This window comes from Canis lupus, chromosome 25 (assembly GCF_011100685.1).
Source record: "Canis lupus familiaris isolate Mischka breed German Shepherd chromosome 25, alternate assembly UU_Cfam_GSD_1.0, whole genome shotgun sequence".
NCBI classification, from domain to species: domain Eukaryota; kingdom Metazoa; phylum Chordata; class Mammalia; order Carnivora; family Canidae; genus Canis; species Canis lupus.
Window position 1 is genome coordinate 25,497,822 of NC_049246.1, and position 16,141 is coordinate 25,513,962.

Here is a 16,141-nt window from a genome sequence, read left to right on the forward strand (position 1 = left end):
CCCCTTGGGGTCGCTATTGGCCCAATTGAGAACGCACCTCTCTTTTCGTCAAATTCCCCACCTATCTCTGCATACTAATCATTTCAGCCTTGTTTCAATGCCTTAACTCTTCTGAACTTTCTTAATTTCAGTCTTTGCATTACTGATTTCCTCTAATTTTTCAAAAATATTTAAAATTTCCTTAAATGTTACTTTCACAGAGAAACCAGATTTTATTTTATTTTATTTTATTTTATTTTATATTTTATTTTATTTTATTATTTTATTTTATTTTATTTTAGAACGTATATCTATTTTTTAATTTATTTTTTATTGGTGTTCAATTTGCCAACATATAGAATAACACCCAGTGCTCATCCCGTTAAGTGCCCCCCTCAGTGCCTGTCCCCCAGTCACCCTCACCCCCCACCCACCTCCCTTTCTACCACCCCTTGTTCGTTTCCCAGAGTTAGGAGTCTCTCATGTGCTGTCTCCCTTTCTGATATTTCCCACTCATTTTTTTCTCCTTTTCCCTTTATTCTCTTTCACTATTTTTTATATTCCTCAAATGAATGAGACCATATAATGTTTGTCCTTCCCTGATGAACATATTTCACTCAGCATAATACCCTCCATTTCCATCCACCTTAAAGCAAATGGTGGGTATTTATTGTTTCTAATGGCTGAATAATATTCCATTGTATACATAGACCACATCTTCTTTATCCATTCATCTTTCGAAGGACACCGAGGCTCCTTCCACAGTTTGGCTATTGTGGACATTGCTGCTATAAACATCAGGGTGCAGGTGTCCTGGCATTTCACTGCATCTGTATCTTTGGGGTAATCCCCAGCAGTTCAATTGCTGGGTCATAGGGCAGGTCTATTTTTAACTCTTTGAGGAACCTCCACAGTTTTCCAGAGTGTCTGCACCAGTTCACATTCCCATCAACGGTGCAAGAGGGATCTCCTTTCTCCACTTCCTCTCCAACATTTGTTGTTTCCTGCCTTGTTAATTTTCCCCATTCTCACTAGTGAGGTGGTATCTCATTGTGGTTTTGATTTGTATTTCCCTGATGGCAAGTGATGTGGAGCATTTTCTCATGTGCTTGTTGGCCATGTCTATGTCTTCCTCTGTGAGATTTCTGTTCATGTCTTTTGCCCTTTTCATGATTGGATTGTTTGTTTCTTTGCTGTTGAGTTTTGTAAGTTCTTTATAGATCTTGGATACTATACTATCTGATATGTCATTTGCAAATATCTTCTCCCATTCTGTAGGTTTTGTCTTTTAGTTTTGTCGACTGTTTCTTTTGCTGTGCAAAAAGTTCTTATCTTGATGAAGTCCCAATAGTTCATTTTTGCTTTTGTTTCTCTTGCCTTCATGGATGTATCTTGCAAGAAGTTACTGTGGCCAAGTTCAAAAAGGGTGTTGCCTGTGCACACAGCAAATATCATTCTCAATGGGGAAACACTGGGAGCCTTTCCCCTAAGATCAGGAACAAGACAGGGATGTCCACTCTCACCACTGCTATTCAATATAGTACTAGAAATCTTAGCCTTAGCAATCAGGCAACAAAAAGAAATAAAAGGCAATCAAATTGGCAAAGAAGAAGTGAAACTCTCCCTCTTCACCGATGACATGATAGTCTACATAGAAAACCCAAAAGCCTCCACCCCAAGATTGATAGAACTCATACAGCAATTCGGCAGTGTGGCAGGATACAAAATCAATGCCCAGAAGTCAGTGGCATTTCTATACACTAACAATGAGACTGAAGAAAGAGAAATTAAGGAGTCAATCCCATTTACAATTGACCCCGAAAGCATAAGATACCTAGGAATAAACCCGACCAAAGAGGTAAAGGATCTATACCCTAAAAACTACAGAACACTTCTGAAAGAAAATGAGGAAGACACAAAGAGATGGAAAAATATTCCATGCTCATGGATTGGAAGAATTAATATTGTAAAACTGTCAATGTTACCCAGGGCAATTTACACATTTAATGCAATCCCTATCAAAATACCATGGACTTTCTTCAGAGAGTTGGAACAAATTATCTTAAGATTTGTGTGGAATCAGAAAAGACCCCGAATAGCCAGGGGAATATTAAAAAAGAAAACCATAGCTGGGGGCATCACAATGCCAGATTTCAGGTTGTACTACAAAGCTGTGGTCATCAAGACAGTGTGGTACTGGCACAAAAACAGACACACAGATCAATGGAACAGAATAGAGAATCCAGAAGTGGACCCTCAACTTCATGGTCAACTAATATTCGACAAAGGAGGAAAGACTATCCACTGGAAGAAAGACAGCCTCTTCAATAAATGGTGCTGGGAAAATTGGACATCCACATGCAGGAGAATGAAACTAGACCATTCTCTTACATCATACACAAATATAAACTCTAAATGGATGAAAGATCTAAATGTGAGACAAGATTCCATCAAAATCCTAGAGGAGAAACTGGATTTTAAAGTGGTTCTACCATTGTAATTCTTAGTACTCTGATTTTCTTTCTTAGCACTTATGACTTTTATAATAATATATTTGGCTCTTTTGATACTTGATGTTTGTTTCACTCACTATTGTGAGATACAGAAATGGAAAGGACCCATGAAGGGGTCTTTTGCTGTTTCTCCTGCTTCAATTCTTACTAGGACCTGCATCTCCTACCTTCTACACCCCTTATAGTAGTGATAATGCATGTTCTCCTTATAAAGTTCAAGGAGTTAAAGATTTCTTTGGAGTCTTCCAGCACAATCTAAAGAGTGGCTGGGAAAGGTCATCATGTATGTTTTCCAAGACCATTGATTCAAGACACCTTGATGCCTAGACTTCTGGCTCCAGGGCATAAGTGACTTATGGAAGACACCTGAGCACTCACCCTTATTTTGACCAGTTCCTGGATGCCTGAGAGGATACATACACTGGACCATAATCCTCAGTAAAAAACCCAGGCCCCAAGTAAAGATGCTATTGTCTCTCTCATTTCCTTCCCAAGTCTCTCAGACATTCCATCTGCTGTATTCTACCACTTATGCTATTCAATCAACTCTACCTTCACTTCCTCTCTGCTAGCATTTGATTTTTATCCTGCACAGAGCCAAGAACTCTTGACTGGTCCTCTCGGACCCCCTCTGGGTCTTCAGACTGAGCCAGTTTACATCAATAGAACATTCCTACATTCTTAGAACCTAGTATTGAAATAAAATGTCTACATCCAAGATGGAGCCACTCCAACCCAAAGTATCATGTCTGCAAAGAAAACCTTAGATAACTTTTATGCCCTTGTGAATACTCCACTTGACCAGATATGCAATTTATGCAGCCAACCAATCCCCACTGCCAAATATCTGTAATGATTTCCTTGTTCTAAAATAAGTCAGAAATGCAACCCCATACAAACGATTTAAGCCAAATTATCTTTCCTTATTCCCTGATTGACCTGCTAGTCTTGTATGGAAATCCATGACCTCCTAGCCAGTCATGTTTTTTTCTGCACTACTTCTTCCAATACTCTATAAAACTCACTCTTGTCCAAACATTCCTTGGGAAAAGAGTACTCTCCTGCTTTTAAGGAATGATATTCCTCCAATCCATGGATTGTTTTCTCTTGAATAAATGATGTCAAATTCATTACTCAAGTCCCTATTTTTGTCAGTTGATATTATCTAATATTGAAGAGTGATTACAAAAAAGTACAAGTGAGAAAAGAGAGAAGGAAGGAAGGAAGGGAGGGAGGAAGGAAGGAAGGAATCAATAGTAGGTCAATTCCACTCTTCTTTCTTTAACTTTCTTTTTCCCTCTACTTCCTCTTCTGTGCTCTAGAGTTCAAAGTTCATATCTAGTGTAGAGGAAGAAAAATAAATTTCCCTCAACCCTTCTGACTTCATGGCTGAGACCTCTTGTAATAAAAGACAAGATTAATTAACAAGAGAAAAAAAACTCAGAAGTTTATTAACATACATACCTCATACACATAGGAAATACCTGGGGAAACTGAGTAACACTTTGAGATGGCCCAAGCCACCATCTTAAATACTATCCTCAACTAAAAACAAAAGAAAGAAAGATATATGTGTTTTGGGGCAGTTATGGAAGGTTACTAGGAAAAGTCAATAAGGATAAAGTTTATTATGCAGTTAAGTCAGTGCTTTCCCATTGATAGAGTATTAGGTGATTTTGACTGATCCTTCTCTTTCTGGTATAGAAAGGGAGGCACTCAAAAATGGAGATTTCCTTTATGAATGTAATTTTCCTTTGTAGAAGGGCAACTTCTACCCTTGTTTTCAGAGCTTCTCTTGTATCTGTGGTTTTTCAAAAATAATCAGCTCAAGATAATCCTTGTGCCAAAAAGACATATTGGAAATGGTGCATTGTGCTACCTTTCACAACTCACGTGATTTGTTGCTATGTGGCATGAGCTTATGACATAATAGATCTAACAATAATCTATATATGCTGGACAGTTTTAATCACATAGTCATTTGATGCTTCACAATTAGACATGCAGTCTCCACTGAACCCCAAATCCAGAATTTGTACTGCAAGTAGTAAACAGTTCCTTACTGAAGATGGGGAGATCTCATACCAAAACCACAGTGGTCTGTGCTGTGACTCTCCCATTGGAGTATTCCAAGGACTCTACATAATATTAGTGTTTTGTTTGTTTGTTTGTTTTCTTCTTCTGTAACAGGGCTCAGAATACTATGGCATGTGGGCCAAATCTGAGTCATGGCCTGTTTTTGTAATTAAAATTTTATTGGAACACAGCCATATTCATTTGCTTATGTATTGTCTATGGCTCTATTTGCACTCTAAGTATGGAGTTAAGTAGTTATCTTATACTGGCAGAGTTGAATAGTTGCACTATATCAGCAGAGTTTAGTAGTTGCAATAGAGATCCTATGGCTCCCAAAGCCTAAAATATTTACCCTCTGGCCATTTGCAGGAACAGTTTGCTGACTCCTGCTCTACAACATTATTGGATCTGCTAGATTATATGACCCAACTGGCAGAATTGTTCGTACTGCAGGCTACATCTGCTGCTGAGCCTTTTTCTGCTCTAGGCCCCACTTTAAACTGGCAGCTTTGTAAGTCACCTGATAAATGAATCAGAGAAGCACTGTGACTCTTTCTTAGTGGCAGAAATTTCCAATACTTTGTCATGTACCAGGTCATTGTCATGTGCCATGTCATTGGACCTTTAAAAGTTTCATGAATTGGCAGACCCATTGTTTTAGCAGGCCCTTGATTAAAAAGGCATATAGTATTTGCTACTTCTGCTTACTAAGTCCTCAACAAAGAATCGGAGAGATGTTCTATAGAATGATCAGATAAGGGGATCCCTGGGTGGCTCAGCGGTTTGGCGCCTGTCTTTGGTCCAGGGCGGGATCCTTGAGTCCTGGGATCAGGTCCCGCCTCGGGCTCCCGGCATGGAGCCTGCTTCTCCCTCTGCCTCTCTCTCTCTCTCTCTGTCTATCATGAGTAAATAAATAAAATCTTAAAAAAAAAAAAAAGAATGATCAGATAAGCCAGACCCCTAGAAAACTACAAAGTGACAGAGTATAGCATAGTTAACACAATTCTTGGGCAAGATCATGTACTATTTACTGTCCATTTCAATGAATGTTTTTTATTTTCTCTCCTGACTGGGAAATGAAATGCATTTACTAAGTTAACAGTTATTATATTCTTTTTCTATTGCTGCTGTAACTAATCATCACAAATTTAGTGGCTTAAGATAACACAAATTTCTTATCTTGCAGTTCTTTAGATCATAAGTCCAACACAGATCTCACTAGGTGAAGATTAATGGCAGGTGGGGACATTCCTTTCTGGAGGCACTAGAGAAGTTTCCTTTACCTTGCTTTTTCCAGTCTCTAGATTTTGCCTATTTTTCTTGGCCTCCTCCTTCCATATTTAGAGTCAGCAATGTTGAACTAAGTCTTCTCACACTGCCATCTTTCTGGTTCTCTTCCTCTTTATTCTCCTGCTTTTAAGGACTCTTTGGCCCACCTGAATAACCTGGGATAATCTCCCTATTTAAAGGTCTTCTGTTTAATTCCATCTACAACCTTAATTCTCCTTTGCTATATAACCTAACATATTTACAAGTCCTGGGGATCAAGACATATACATCTTTGTGGAGACTTTATTGTGCCTACCATAACTACAAACCAAGTACAGAATTTTTGTGGTTCTTTTCTAGAAAATATACCAGATATGGCACAGAAGCTGTGAGAATGGGTCTGATACATAGTTGAATGAATGAAACTTCATTGTCATCTACCATGACCTATCTGAACTTTCTTGCAGGTTCCTATTTGTGAATTAATTGAGGATATAAATGAAAATGACAAAACTTAATTTTTTTAAGGCTTTGAGTTGACACCAACTTCTACCATTTAACTAGAAATGCAGTAGCGTTTCTAATTTACTCTCCTTCCAGCAAGGAAGAAGCTGTGTCAGAGATTTCTTTTCTACCCAAATTATTCTAATTCTACACAGCAGGGAGCCAATGTAAGGGTTCTGTGAGCCACTAAGTATATTCATGATAACATACTTAGGAACTGTGAAAATGATCACAGAGGGTGTGGACAGACCTATTGAATCTGCTATCAATTGACTAAGTCTTGGAGTCTATCATATAGTTCTATACCCTCAACCCATTCTAAACAGTGGATTATGATGAGGTGTTGTTTTTATTTTGCCAAACTTAGCCCAGACTTTTTCCAACAGCTCTAGGAAGATCTGAAGTTTCTCTTTCTATAATATGTAATTAACTCGAATACTGGATACAGGTCATTTGGGGCAAGACCAGGGGATTAATCCCTGTATATATTTACTGTGGTACCAGGATCCTTCAAAATAAGGACCTGATTTGCCTTTTAACCTCCATTAATAAAGTTTCCAAAAAAGGATGTATATATGCTTTGTCAAGAGAGAGATTTCTCTGTATAGACATTAGTGATACAGAATATATTAACAATATACATTGTGGTAGAGCAGAATTCCAAGTTGGGCCCCAAGACTTCTGCCCTCTGGTATATTCATCTTTGTGTACTTCTCTCCTGCTTGAGCAGGGAATCTAATCTGTTGACTTTAATCTAAAGGGAGATTCGTCTGGGTGGGTGAGATCTATTTAGATGAACTCTCCTTAAAAGGGACTGAGACCTTCCTGAAGTCAGAGAGACTGGAAGTATTGGAAGGTACATGACAGCCTCTATGAACTAAGAGCATTGCCTGGCCAATAGCAAGTGAGAAAAGAGGATCTCAGTCCTACAACCACAGGCAACTAAATTCTGCTGGTACCTGAATGAGTTTGGGCAAAGATCCTAGATGCAACAAGAACCCATTCCTGACAAACACCTTGATTTATCTGATGAGACCTTCAACAGAAGACAGATAATCTGTGCCTAGACTCCTAACACAGAAAAATTGGGAGAAAATAAAATTGTGTTAAGAAACAAACTTTGTTATATTTATGCAGAAATAGAAAACTACTGCACATTTTATAAATTTAGCAAGTAGTAATAATTTTTCTACTAATGAACTAAGCAAAGTGTTACAAAAAAATTTCTGGTAAAATTAAACAAAATTGGTCTGGCACTCTTTCATTATTTATATATTAATCTTTTTAATTAATACAATAGTTATAGTCCAAATGTTTGTATCCCCTCTTCATACGTTGAAATCCTAATCCCCAAAGACACTTAGGAGGTAAGATCTTTGGGAGTTGCTTAAGTCATGAAGATAAAATACTCATGAAGAGGACTAGTGCCTTATAAAAGAGGCTCCAGAGGATTCTTAGACCAGTCCATCATGTGAGGACATAGTGAGAAGATGTTGGCCATGAACTCTTAATGAGCATATGAAATACTTGGTTTCTATTTTCATAGAAAAGTTTATTTTATTCCTATTTTATTCATATATAATTAGTAATAATGTTTCAAGATCTATTTTATATTTTAATTGCCAGCATTTTCCTGCATAATGGGTGCAGTTGTATTTTGTTTTGTTTTGTTTCCTGCTATGCTCACATGAGTCAAATAAATTTGTCTACTTGTTTTAAGGAAAATATTTTGCCTTCTCATTTGCTATAGTCATAGTTTAAAGAAAGCCTAGTATTTTATTTGTTCTAATTTTAGAAGTAGATATACAATAGTCTACTTATGTCAATTTAAATATATAATTTTCTATTTTATACTCTACTTAAATGTCTTTGTTTTATTTTGCTTTCTTTTAAATAAAATTTTACTTTTAGACTATCTTTTATCTTTAAAAATTCCTATTATCAACCAAAAACTACTATGAAAGGGACATTTAAAGCATCCATTGCCTTCATTGACTTTACCCCCTAAATCCCTTAACTGAAGATTATAGGAATAATAAGCCTTTTGAGTGACTTACCAAAGTAACACAACTAGTCAGTGGGAGAGCTAGATGGACTTAAAACTAATTTATTACTTTTGGACTGTATCAGTGGCTATTTCATATATATGCGTGTATATACATATATGTGTGTGTGCGTGTGTGTGTATAGGAATGAACCAAATGAAAGAAAAAATCACTTATATATCCCTGAAAGTCAGTGTGCTATATAAAAGACAACTACCTTTAGAAATTGCAGTGCTGATGCAAATCATAGTAAAATAAAACAGGGGCACCTGGGTGGCTCAATTGGTTAAGCATTTGCCTTCAGTTCAGGTCATGATCCTAGGGTCCTGGGATGGAGGCCACGTCAGGCTTTCTGCTTAGGGAGGAGCCATTTCTCTTTCTCCCTCTGCCTGCTGCTCCCCCAGCTTGTGTTCTTTCTCTCTATCAAATAAATAAATAAAATATTTTTGAAAAATAAAATAAAACAAAACTTAAAAAGGATTTTGAATTTTCAAGTAAGATCAATCAGACATCATTATGTAAAATATCTGAGGTGTCCTGGAAACTCAAAAATATTAAATATTGATTATATGAAATATCCTTTATAGCTTCTAATTCATTGTCCTACACATTTACTATATGCAGATATTTCTTACTTTATGGAGAGTAGAGTAGAATGCATTAGTGCTTTCCCTCTTCCAAATACAACTTAGACAGAAATACAGATTTTTTAAAAAAGATTTTATTTATTTGGGAGAGAAAAAGCTTGAGAGAGAGACAACACAAGTAGAGTGAGGGGCAGAGGGAGAAGCAGACTCTGCTGAGCGGGGAGCCTGATGTGGGGCTCAATCTCAGGACTTCAGGATCACGATCTGAGCTGAAGGCAGATGCTTAACCAATTGAGCCACCCAAGCACCCCCAGAAATACATAAGCAAGAATGTTTACATATACAAATTTGTTTTGCTTTGTTTAGGGAAAAAACTCCCGATTGAGATTTTATATATGCCATGACAGCCAGGGCAGAATTGAACTAGAAATGATTGAAGGAGAAGATATTCACAGTAGAAAATACATAATTTATGAAAGTATGGATGGGTTTATAAAGTTCAGAGAAAATAAACATCTTTGTTAACTTCTGTGAGAAACGAAGAAAAATAGGGGTTTAACAAGAGATGAAATTGTTTAATTAACAGTATATAGTGGAGTATGTCTTTGATAAAGGGCTTGGATAATTAGGCCATTTAAAGTTAATCCTCATGAATATAATGTAGATTATTACTCTAATTATCAGACAAATAGCTGAAAACTGGAAATGTGGGAAGAGAATTTAAAAGGTTTCTAAAAATTAGCTTTCATGAAAAAAGAAAAAGTTTCCCTCATTATTTATTCCAGTTTCCTGTCTCAGTTCTTTCTTTTTTTGGAGATGACTCAAACCTATATAAGTTAAACACGTCATGGATGGTGGGAGTGGGGTTTGCAGGCTGTGTGTGGCTCCCACATTATGCTCTGAGAGGCAGCATGGCAAACTGAGAGCATGGTCTCTAGAGCCAATCTCCTTGGTTTCTAATTCCAGTTTAAGTACCAGTTAATGTCTGATCTTGGAAAGTTCATTAACCTCTGATTCCGGATCTATAAAATATAGATTGTGGGATCTACCTCATAAGGTTATTATAAAGATTAAATGAGGTAACACTTTCAATGCATGTGAAAAACAGTGCTGGGTACATATTAAGATCCATATTCTTTTAAAAAAAGAAACAACAGACTCTAAATGCAATCACTTGTGCTAAGCCCACTCAGACTTAATTCCCAACCTAAATATAGTTATAACTTCCTCTCAGGAATGTAATCCTAACTGGTTGGCATGGAATCTTCTGGTCGGCACCAGTGAAGAAATCTGCCACTCACCTCCTATCTGCCATAAGTAGGTTACCTAAGTCTGAAATAATCCTTTTGTTTGTTTGTTCATGATTTCCTTTTTCAGGCTTTAAAAACCTTTTACTTTCTATAGCACTTTGGAGCTCTTTTCTATCTGCTAAATAAAATGCTCAATTTGTGAATCATTCAAAAAAGCCAATTAGATCTTCTAATTTCCTTGGGTGAATTTTTCTTACTTAACAGATTTGGTGGCAGCAGTGGGATGTGAAGTGAACTTCTGATAACATTAAGGACTTTGAGAAATACAAGCATGGTACCTACAAACTCCTTTTTGAGAGAAATCAGAACTCTCTGACCATTGCTGAAGGCTGTAGCTAAGTTCTTCTTAGTTTTCAGCTCTGCTCTCTTTGCATCAAGTTCCTGATCCAATTGGCTTTCTAGTCAGTTCTCTATTTTTGTGGAATCACTAGTTCCACATTAGGAACTTCCAGTGGTTTGGACCACAATTTCCCATTTGATTGGTGACCCCAGCCCTTGGTTCCATCCTCAGATTCCACTCTAGGAACTGCATGCTGTGGTTCTGCATTTTTTGGAGTTACTCTGCAGATCTCATTTGTTTACGTCTGCTGGTTCAATCTGTTTCCAGTCTCATTATCCACATTTAGAATTGTTGGAGATGAAGAATTTAGTTAGAGTCATCGTTAGGGCCAAAGTCTGTGGGCTGCTTCTAATACTGACATCAGGAGAATAAAAACTGCAGAGTCTATAAATTTTCAGATAAATATGACCACATCCCACATCGTGTCCTAAATTGCTCAATATCCATTAAAGCCTGAGGCTACACAAGGTATCGCTCCAATAACAAAAGATCTATTTGCCCAGGGGCTAACCATTCCCTGTTCCAGCTCCTATAATAGACCCATCTTGTCAATTTAGAAACCTAATGTGAGGGGATGGCAATTTGTCCAGGACTTGAGTTATTAACAGCATAGTTGTTCTCAATTTCCCAATTGTTCCAAACCCAAAACCCCTGTCCCAAGTCCCACTGGACTCAAAGTGGTTCATTTTTATAGACTTTTGTTCAGTTTTTTTAGCATCCTGTAGACCTCCACAGGCAATATCTATCTACCTTTACCTGGAACAATCAACAATATAGCTGGATAGCCACACCTCAAGGGTTCACTGGGACCTCTTCTGATTTCTTCTAAGTACTCCATCTTGATTTAAGTATCTTTCAGTTCCCTGGGAAACAGAACTTCTTGCAATATGTAGACAACCTCTTGCTGTGCTCAGTTACTACAGAGGCATCCATAAAAGATTGCAATTATTTGCTGCAAAAGTTACTTGAAAAGGACAGAAAGTCTTTAAGGAAAAATTACAATTATCCCTGTTCATTACTTAAGTCATAATCTAAGCACTTAAGGGATCCAGCTACCTAAAAAGGATTAAACTAATCTGAAGATATCCTAGGCCCACCACCAAGTGGGAATTTCATGGATTTCTAGGCTTGGCTGGTTTTTGTAGACTATGGGTTCCTATTTTTTGCCCATTGGCTTCCCCACTCTAAGAACCTACTAAAATTTCAGTTCCTGAATTCCTTCCTCGGGAAAATAAACATAAAAAGGCCTTCAGAAGACTCGAACAGGCTGTGTAAGAACTGCTTGCCCAAGGGCTACCTAATTGTACAAAAACCTTTCACTTTGTTAATGCATGGAAGAGATAACCAAGCCCTGAGAAGGCTCACACCAGAACCTGGTAATTAACACAGGCCTGTTGCTTATTATAGCAAATAACTTGATTTAGTTGCTCATGCCCATCTATCCCAGCTGTTTTAAGGCTATAGCTGCAGCCACAAAATTAGTAGAAGCGTGAGCAGATTTAACCCTAAGAAATGACATTTAGAAATCATACACTATTCAAAGTCTTAATTCTGAATTGGCTCAACATTTCTCTACAAGTGAACCAACCTCCTATGAGATTCTCCTGCTTCACCACCTAATCTGCATCTTAAATGTTGCAACATTCTTAATTCTGCAGTGGTTACTACCTCTGCATAATATAAGCAAGTCCCATAACTTTATATTAGTGGGACTAATATAAGTTAGTCCCACTAACATCCCATTTTGTGATACGATGTCCTGATTTACAAGACATTCCATTAACTAACCTGAATTTAATCTTATTTTTTGATGATTCATACTGTACATATGAAAAAGTATTTCTGAGCTAGTTATGTTATTACTACACGATATGAACTACTTGAAAGGAGAAGCCTCCCAAAGCTAAGTCAGCTTAACAAGCAGAGCTTCATGCCCTTACCAGAGACACCAGTAATCAAAAGGACAAACTGTTAATATCTATATTATTATTATCTATTTTTTTCTCTTTTTCCCTTTGCTCTAGCATTGGCCTGGAAAGATAATGCCTTTATTCATATTTCTCAGGCCATTGCTCAAGTGGATTACCTTTCATGTTGCTGCATTTGTCATAAAAAATTCTGATCTATTCATGATGCAAGAGATCCCCTGATCCTCCTTGTGATTAATATCTCTTCTAATCCCAATGTTACTGCAAACTACAATTGACCTCCCCTTAGAAGTGTCTTACTGAGTTTCACTTTTACAACCAGATTATCCAGTACCTTGTTTGTCTTTTCTCTGACTATATCTGTACAACCCCATTTAGACAATAACCTATGGAAATCTTAGTACATTTGTACCCCATGTTCCCACAATTATTTAGATCAGATCTGCCCCTATTCACTAAGATATCTGATTAGAAGCACCCATCCCTACAAGGTTATTTGGAATGACTCTATTTCAGGCTAGGAGATTTTCTTACCATATGTGCTAAAAATCTCACTGATCCTTGGCTAGAATGGATAAATGCAGCAATCTCTGTGAATGAATCTATTAACAGTATCTCCTTAACAGGAATGGTTTGTGTCCCAACAGGGTTTATCTTTGTCTATGGTGGTTATCTTTCTCTTTGGACTTATGAATGCCTAGATGACTGGTGCACATCCAGGCAATGCCTCTTATAGTATCAAATTGTGCCCCTAGGGGGATCCCTGAGTGGTTCAGCAGTTTGGTGCCTGCCTTTGGCCCAGGGTATGATCCTGGAGTCCCAGGATCGAATCCCGTATGAGGCTCCCTGCATGGAGCCTACTTCTCCCTTTGCCTATGTCTCTGCCTCTCTCTCTGTCTCTCATGAATAAATAAATAAAATCTTTTAAAAAAAGGCTATAAAAAAACTGTGTATCTAATTTTTCACAAGTGAACTAAGACATATCATTGACAAACTCCTGAATTTACATTATTGAGTTAGAAAGGACCTACTGGGGGATTGACTCAGGATTTGCTTCCTTTGGCAAGTGTCATACCTCCCTGGTTGGGAGTAAATGCAAATGGAAATGTGTTCAGAGAACTGTCCTTAATTCTTGAAGAGATTTCAGATCCTATTGCTAATAATAGCTGCCCAACAAAGATCCTTAGACTCTGGCCACAATTGTCCCTCATAATATTATAGCCCTTAATTATCTCTTAGCTTAAAAAGGAGGAGTCTGTGCTGTGGTCAACATCACCTGCTACATCTGGATTAACTCTTGAAGGTAACTTCAAACTCAATTCCAAATATAACTAAGTAAGCCATTTGGCTTAAAAAGGTGATTCCTTCAGCAGGGTCTTTCTTTGACTTATCTGATTTTGGTTGATTTGGGTCTCAGAAACCATAGCTCTAAAGTGCATACCAAACACTGGAAGTTATCCTGCTTATTATAATCATAATAATGCCCTGGAGCATTGTATTCTTTGGAAAGCTTCAACTTCATGCTTGTAGCCACTAACTGTCAAGCAAATGATTCCGTTAGGACTGTAACATTAAAAGAGTGAAGAGAATGATGATATTAAAGATTGTGAACTTGAAGCTATGACCTGTGAATATCACAGGGGTTAAGTGAAAACACCATAATTTACAGATATCACACAAAGGAACAACAGAACTGTGAGAATAGAAGAGGATTGTTGAGAGTGTGCTAATACCTTAATTTTGATTACATCTTTCAATTAAGCTGAGAGTCTGGTCCAAAAGGGTGAATCATTAAAAATAGAAATTAACAGGCCCCAGTGGAGTCACTTGTGCTAAGCCCATGATGACTCAATACCTAACCTAATCATAGTTACAATCTTCCTTAGGAATGTAATCTTAACTGGTCAATCTGGAATTCTCTGGTTAACATAATGAGATAATCTGCCCACATAGTCTCCTTCTATCCCTCCATAGGTAGGTTGCCTAAGCCTGAAATATGTATATTTCATTTATGACTTCCTTTTCTAGACTTTAAAAACCGTTCCCTTTCAGTAGTTCTTTGGACCTCATTTTCTATTTCTTAGATGGGATGCTGTGTGATTCATTAATCATTCAATAAAGCCAATTAGATCCTCAAATTTACTCAGTTAAATTTTTGCTATTTAATACATATAGGATGCATTAAGTGAGAATAAATACATTTGCTTCTTTTACATTTAGTATACTGAATAATGTAACAATCACCATATCAACTTCCCAGAAAGGTAGTGATATGAAATTTGGTATGATGTGATTTGGGGAAAGGACACAGAATTTGAAATAACTCAGCATGAAATTAGCCAAATAAATTTGTGAAATGTGTCATTATATGGACAATAGTGAGTTTTCATTAAGATACTATAAAGAAAGGAAACGTAATTATAACAAACTTCATAGTACTAGTCAGGTTTACCATTATTTTACACTTGATCATAACTGCCTCATATATGCACAGATAGAGACAGTGACCTCAGTCATGTTAGCAGAACCATTTATAATCACTATACCTAAGTGATATAGAATATCAGAAAAAACAAATACCCAAAATGAGGATGCTTATGTAGTTGTTTAAACTTCTTTATACCAAACATACAAATGGCATTAATATATTTGTGTATGTCTCTATTTGAAAGTCATCTCACATTTTTGACAAATCATAAAGACAAACATTGAGAACTTTGAAAGTTTACAGACATTTGGAAGTTAAGATTATTTCTGAAAAGTGTTCCTATTACGTAACAATGTCTTGGTAATAACACTAAACTCTACTTAGTATAAAACAAAGATTTAATGATTGCCTAAGCCTATTCTTTTCATTAAAGTTCCACTAATGAGCAATTGCTAAGGCAGTATTTCATTCTGAAAGAGGAAGATATTGCTTTCAAATTTAAATGAATTTAAATTAGCATTTAAATGTATCCTATAACACATGTATCAAGCAGAATTATTATTCAATAGTATGATCCATTGTTGTGATAATTATTATGTACCATTTAAGGAACACTCACTGTGTATTTGGAGCCTTGCTAAATAAAGTGTGCTTAATTCTGTGGAATTTGGATGACTTTTTTCCTATAAGAACAGAATATATCAGACACCTCACTTCAAGCATAGCACACAGTGATGAAAGGTTAAAGGACTCTGATATATTTTTAATTTTTGTTTCTTAACAGTTTTATCTATTTAGAATTTAAGAACTCAGGAGAAGTACATTTTAAAAGTTATAGGTCACTGGTTGGCTTGCTATTTTTTTGTGGATTTTGTAGGTTAATTCTGAAATTATATCTTTTCAAAAATAAAACATCTTTAATATTATTATATTTTATCTAGTTATTTGATTAGTATTCTTTTCATAAATGAGATTTCTGTTTTTATCTGATGTATTATATAATTTTAATTCAAGGGCATTCATATTAATTTGGAAAAAACACTGCAGTTGCTGATATTACATAATATAACTCTAAGAAGCAATATTGAATATCCTAATTGAAACAGTATTTTTTATATCAAAAATTGCTTTTTATTTTGGTTAGATTATCAAATATTTTGCT